Below are 6,996 nucleotides of genomic sequence, written 5' to 3'. Positions count from 1 at the left end.
ACTTCGCAAAAAGTACATACTGACAAAGGCTAATAAGCATACATCTAGAACGTTTCCTAGAAAAACTTTAAAAAGTCAATAATCTGGAGAATTATTGTAAAATGTTTCTTCCATCAACCAACGAAGAAACACATTGGTACTTTCCCATGATGAGTGAGTGCTTCAGGATCTCTTGCACTTACATGTGCAGCAGAGTACTGCAACGGAAGCATGCTGGGCCCATAACCCGGAGGTAGGCAGATTGAAACTATCCTTTGCTATATGCATTTTTTTTGTTAATTTAAGTAATCAAAACTGGGATTGATATTTTTGCTCTTTTATTTTTATTTGAAGTACAATAACTTTTACCATTTTAATTTGTTTGAATAGTATATTGACAGTATAGTTTTCTTTAAAAAATCAACTTAATTTTCTTTACCCTAATATTAAAAGGGTAATTGACAAAAACAAACTACATTGTCACCAGAAGAGCAATACAAAATGTACAAGTGATATATTAAAATCATCTTTCCAGCTTGAATTTCAATGATGCATTGGGGCAACGATTTTGTGAGAAACATCTTCACCCTTAAATAAAGATTTTCTTAATTCCTTACCTGTGTGCTAATTAGATATCACCTTGTTTTCACATTAAACAGACTTCCACATGAGAAAGCAGCAAGGATGCAGTGGCGTTAATGTTTCCTGGTGTCAACCTGTATTATTTCAGTAGAAATTGAAATGAGGATGCATCTTGCTGCCTTTCCAATGAAGCAAGTTTAATTTAGTAATAGGTGAAAAACCATCCCTACAAAGGTGTTAATCAGAGACTTGGCTTTGTGGACACTTTTCAGAGAACAAATTTGTTAGCATAAAAATAAAGCCAGAAAATGAAGAGCTGTTTAATCACTCAATTGGATTTTTTACCCAGAATATTTCTTTTTCTCTGCAACCCACTGCTAAATTGTGCTTCCTATCTGTTTTTATAAAATCACTGAATCAAATCTAACTCTGATTACATCAGAGAAGGCCAGGTACCCTACACCATAACAGGGGGTTTGAAATTTTGACTTGTCTACTTAAAGATCACCAAAATCTGATAACAAGGTCAATTACGTCCCTGGGTGGGATTGAACCACCAACCAGACACACTAACCGATTGCGCCACAGAGACACTTTGTAAAAAGTACGTACTGACAAAGGCTAATAAGCATACATCTAGAACGTTTCCTAGAAAAACTTTAAAAAGTCAATAATCTGGAGAGTTTTTGTAAGATGTTTCTTCCATCAACCAACGAAGAAACACATTGGTACTTTCCTATGATGAGTGAGTGCTTCAGGATCTCTTGCACTTACATGTGCAGCAGAGTACTGCAATGGAAGCATGCTGGGCCCATAACCCAGAGGTAGGCAGATTGAAACTATCCTTTGCTATAAGCATTTTTTTTGTTAATTTAAGTAATCAAAACTGGGATTGATATTTTTGCTCTTTTATTTTTACTTAAAGTACAATAACTTTTACCATTTTAATTTGTTTTAATAGTATATTGACAGTATTGTTTTCTTTCAAAAATCCACTTAATTTTCTTTACCCTATTATTAAAATGGTAATTGACAAAAACAAACTACATTGTCACCAGAAGAGCAATACAAAATGTACAAGTGATATATTAAAATCATCTTTCCAGCTTGAATTTCAATGATGCATTGGGGCAACGATTTTGTGAGAAACATCTTCACCCTTAAATAAAGATTTTATTAATTCCTTACCTGTGTGCTAATTAGATATCACCTTGTTTTCACATTAAACAGACTTCCACATGAGAAAGCAGCAAGGATGCAGTGGCGTTAATGTTTCCTGGTGTCAACCCGTATTATTTCAGTAGACATTGAAATGAGGATGCATCTTGCTGCCTTTCCAATGAAGCAAATTTAATTTAGTAATAGGTGAAAAACCATCCCTACAAAGGTGTTAATCAGAGACTTGGCTTTGTGGACACTTTTCAGAGAACAAATTTGTTAGCATAAAAATAAAGCCAGAAAATTAAGAGCTGTTTAATCACTCAATTGGATTTTTTTGCCAGCATATTTCTTTTTCTCTGCAACCCACTGCTAAATTGTGCTTCCTAGCTGTTTTTATAAAATCACTGAATCAAATCTAACTCTGATTACATCAGAGAAGGCCAGGTACCCTACACCATAAGAGGGGGTTTGAAATGTTGACTTGTCTACTTAAAGATCACCAAAATCTGATCACAAGGTCAATTACGTCTCTGGGTGGGATTGAACCACCAACCTTTTGGTTTATAGCCGTTCACACTAACTGATTGCACCACAGAGACACTTTGCAAAAGCATATACTGACAAAGGCTAATAAGCATTCATCTAAAACGTTTCCTAGAAAAACTTTAAAAAGTCAATAATCTGGAGAGTTTTTGTAAGATGTTTCTTCCATCCACCAACGAAGAAACACATTGGTACTTTCCCATGATGAGTGAGTGCTTCAGGATCTCTTGCACTTACATGTGCAGCAAAGTACTGCAATGGAAGCATGCTGGGCCCATAACCCAGAGGTAGGCAGATTAAAACTATCCTCTGCTATATGCATATTTTTTTGTTAATTAAAGTAATCCAAAACTGGGATTGATATTTTTGCTCTTTTATTTTTCATTAAAGTACAATAACTTTTACCATTTTAATTTGTTTTAATAGTATATTGAAAGTATTATTTTCTTTAAAAAATCCACTTAATTTTCTTTACCCTAATATTAAAATGGTAATTGACAAAAACAAACTACATTGTCACCAGAAGAGCAATACAAAATGTACAAGTGATATATTAAAATCATCTTTCCAGCTTGAATTTCAATGATGCATTGGGGCAACGATTTTGTGAGAAACATCTTCACCCTTAAATAAAGATTTTCTTAATTCCTTACCTGTGTGCTAATTAGATATCACCTTGTTTTCACATTAAACAGACTTCTACATGAGAAAGCAGCAAGGATGCAGTGGCGTTAATGTTTCCTGGTGTCAACCTGTATTATTTCAGTAGACATTGAAATGAGGATGCATCTTGCTGCCTTTCCAATGAAGCAAGTTTAATTTAGTTATAGGTGAAAAACCATCCCTACAAAGGTGTTAATCAGAGACTTGGCTTTGTGGACACTTTTTAGAGAACAAATTTGTTAGCATAAAAATAAAGGCAGAAAATGAAGAGCTGTTTAATCACTCAATTGGATTTTTCTGCCAGCATATTTTTTTTCTCTGCAACCCATTGCTAAATTGTGCTTCCTAGCTGTTTTTTATAAAATCACTGAATCAAATCTAACTCTGATTACATCAGAGAAGGCCAGGTACCCTACACCATAAGAGGGGGTTTGAAATTTTGACTTTTCTACTTAAATATCACCAAAACCTGATCACAAGGTCAATTATGTCCCTGGGTGGGATTAAACCACCAACCTTTTGGTTAGTAGCCGGACACACTAACCGATTGCGCCACAGTGACACTTTGCAAAAAGTACATACTGACAAAGGCTAATAAGCATTCATCTAGAACATTTCCTAGAAAAACTTTAAAAAGTCAATAATCTGGAGAGTTTTTGTAAGAATTGTCTTAAATCAACCAACGAAGAAACAAATTGGTACTTTCCCATGATGAGTGAGTGCTTCAGGATCTCTTGCACTTACATGTGCAGCAGAGTACTGCAATGGAAGCATGCTGGGCCCATTACCCAGAGGTAGGCAGATTGAAACTATCCTCTGCTATATGCATTTTTTTTGTTAATTAAAGTAATCCAAAACTGGTATTGATATGTTAGCTATTTTATGTTTACTTAAAGTACAATAACTTTTACCATTTTAATTTGTTTTAATAGTATATTGACAGTATTGTTTTCTTTCAAAAATCCACTTAATTTTCTTTACCCTATTATTAAAATGGTAATTGACAAAAACAAACTACATTGTCACCAGAAGAGCAATACAAAATGTACAAGTGATATATTAAAATCATCTTTCCAGCTTGAATTTCAATGATGCATTGGGGCAACGATTTTGTGAGAAACATCTTCACCCTTAAATAAAGATTTTCTTAATTCCTTACCTGTGTGCTAATTAGATATCACCTTGTTTTCACATTAAACAGACTTCCACATGAGAAAGCAGCAAGGATGCAGTGGCGTTAATGTTTCCTGGTGTCAACCTGTATTATTTCAGTAGAAATTGAAATGAGGATGCATCTTGCTGCCTTTCCAATGAAGCAAGTTTAATTTAGTAATAGGTGAAAAACCATCCCTACAAAGGTGTTAATCAGAGACTTGGCTTTGTGGACACTTTTCAGAGAACAAATTTGTTAGCATAAAAATAAAGCCAGAAAATGAAGAGCTGTTTAATCACTCAATTGGATTTTTTTTCCAGCATATTTCTTTTTCTCTGCAACCCACTGCTAAATTGTGCTTCCTAGCTGTTTTTATAAAATCACTGAATCAAATCTAACTCTGATTACATCAGAGAAGGCCAGGTACCCTACACCATAACAGGGGGTTTGAAATTTTGACTTGTCTACTTAAAGATCACCAAAATCTGATAACAAGGTCAATTACGTCCCTGGGTGGGATTGAACCACCAACCTTTTGGTTAGTAGCCAGACACACTACCCGATTGCGCCACAGAGACACTTTGTAAAAAGTACGTACTGACAAAGGCTAATAAGCATACATCTAGAACGTTTCCTAGAAAAACTTTAAAAAGTCAATAATCTGGAGAGTTTTTGTAAGATGTTTCTTCCATCAACCAACGAAGAAACACATTGGTACTTTCCCATGATGAGTGAGTGCTTCAGGATCTCTTGCACTTACATGTGCAGCAGAGTACTGCAATGGAAGCATGCTGGGCCCATAACCCAGAGGTAGGCAGATTGAAACTATCCTTTGCTATATGCATTTTTTTTTGTTAATTTAAGTAATCAAAACTGGGATTGATATTTTTGCTCTTTTATTTTTACTTAAAGTACAATAGCTTTTACCATTTTAATTTGTTTTAATAGTATATTGACAGTATAGTTTTCTTTAAAAAATCCACTTAATTTTCTTTACCCTATTATTAAAAGGGTAATTGACAAAAACAAACTACATTGTCACCAGAAGAGCAATACAAAATGTACAAGTGATATATTAAAATCATCTTTCCAGCTTGAATTTCAATGATGCATTGGGGCAACGATTTTGTGAGAAACATCTTCACCCTTAAATAAAGATTTTCTTAATTCCTTACCTGTGTGCTAATTAGATATCACCTTGTTTTCACATTAAACAGACTTCTACATGAGAAAGCAGCAAGGATGCAGTGGCGTTAATGTTTCCTGGTGTCAACCTGTATTATTTCAGTAGACATTGAAATGAGGATGCATCTTACTGCCTTTCCAATGAAGCAAGTTTAATTTAGTAATAGGTGAAAAACAATCCCTACAAAGGTGTTAATCAGAGACTTGGCTTTGTGGACACTTTTCAGAGAACAAATTTGTTAGCATAAAAATAAAGCCAGAAAATGAAGAGCTGTTTAATCACTCAATTGGATTTTTTTTGCCAGCATATTTCTTTTTCTCTGCAACCCACTGCTAAATTGTGCTTCCTAGCTGTTTTTATAAAATCACTGAATCAAATCTAACTCTGATTACATCAGAGAAGGCCAGGTACCCTACACCATAAGAGGGGGTTTGAAATTTTGACTTGTCTACTTAAAGATCACCAAAATCTGATAACAAGTTCAATTACTTCCCTGGGTGGGATTGAACCACCAAACTTTTGGTTAGTAGCCAGACACACTACCCGATTGCGCCACAGAGACACTTTGCAAAAAGTATATACTGACAAAGGCTAATAAGCATACATCTAGAACGTTTCCTAGAAAAACTTTAAAAAGTTAATAAGCTGGAGAGTTTTTGTAAGATGTTTCTTCCATCAACCAACGAAGAAACACATTGGTACTTTCCCATGATGAGTGAGTGCTTCAGGATCTCTTGCACTTACATGTGCAGCAGAGTACTGCAATGGAAGCATGCTGGGCCCATAACCCAGAGGTAGGCAGATTGAAACTATCCTTTGCTATATGCATTTTTTTTGTTAATTTAAGTAATCAAAACTGGGATTGATATTTTTGCTCTTTTATTTTTACTTAAAGTACAATAACTTTTACCATTTTAATTTGTTTTAATAGTATATTGACAGTATAGTTTTCTTTAAAAAATCCACTTAATTTTCTTTACCCTATTATTAAAAGGGTAATTGACAAAAACAAACTACATTGTCACCAGAAGAGCAATACAAAATGTACAAGTGATATATTAAAATCATCTTTCCAGCTTGAATTTCAATGATGCATTGGGGCAACGATTTTGTGAGAAACATCTTCACCCTTAAATAAAGATTTTCTTAATTCCTTACCTGTGTGCTAATTAGATATCACCTTGTTTTCACATTAAACAGACTTCTACATGAGAAAGCAGCAAGGATGCAGTGGCGTTAATGTTTCCTGGTGTCAACCTGTATTATTTCAGTAGACATTGAAATGAGGATGCATCTTGCTGCCTTTCCAATGAAGCAAGTTTAATTTAGTTATAGGTGAAAAACCATCCCTACAAAGGTGTTAATCAGAGACTTGGCTTTGTGGATACTTTTTAGAGAACAAATTTGTTAGCATAAAAATAAAGGCAGAAAATGAAGAGCTGTTTAATCACTCAATTGGATTTTTCTGCCAGCATATTTTTTTTCTCTGCAACCCATTGCTAAATTGTGCTTCCTAGCTGTTTTTTATAAAATCACTGAATCAAATCTAACTCTGATTACATCAGAGAAGGCCAGGTACCCTACACCATAAGAGGGGTTTGAAATTTTGACTTGTCTACTTAAATATCACCAAAACCTGATCACAAGGTCAATTATGTCCCTGGGTGGGATTGAACCACCAACCTTTTGGTTAGTAGCCAGACACACTAACCGATTGCGCCACAGAGAC

The 6,996-nt window shown here is 34.7% G+C and overlaps 2 non-coding genes across 2 annotated transcripts; both read right to left on the bottom strand.

Annotated features, from left to right (window-relative positions):
* Nucleotides 1-4,585: 4,585 nt before the first annotated feature.
* TRNAS-ACU (transfer RNA serine (anticodon ACU)) lies at nucleotides 4,586-4,659 on the bottom strand. Its single transcript has one exon. It is a non-coding gene; the product is annotated as a tRNA-Ser (tRNA).
* A 2,263-nt stretch (nucleotides 4,660-6,922) lies between these two features.
* Nucleotides 6,923-6,996, bottom strand: TRNAS-ACU (transfer RNA serine (anticodon ACU)). Its single transcript has one exon. It is a non-coding gene; the product is annotated as a tRNA-Ser (tRNA).

This window comes from Pseudophryne corroboree, chromosome 8, assembly GCF_028390025.1.
Source record: "Pseudophryne corroboree isolate aPseCor3 chromosome 8, aPseCor3.hap2, whole genome shotgun sequence".
Taxonomy (NCBI): Eukaryota; Metazoa; Chordata; class Amphibia; order Anura; family Myobatrachidae; genus Pseudophryne; species Pseudophryne corroboree.
Note: the sequence above shows the minus strand (reverse complement) of the source record. Positions and strands in the feature narration are given on the sequence as shown.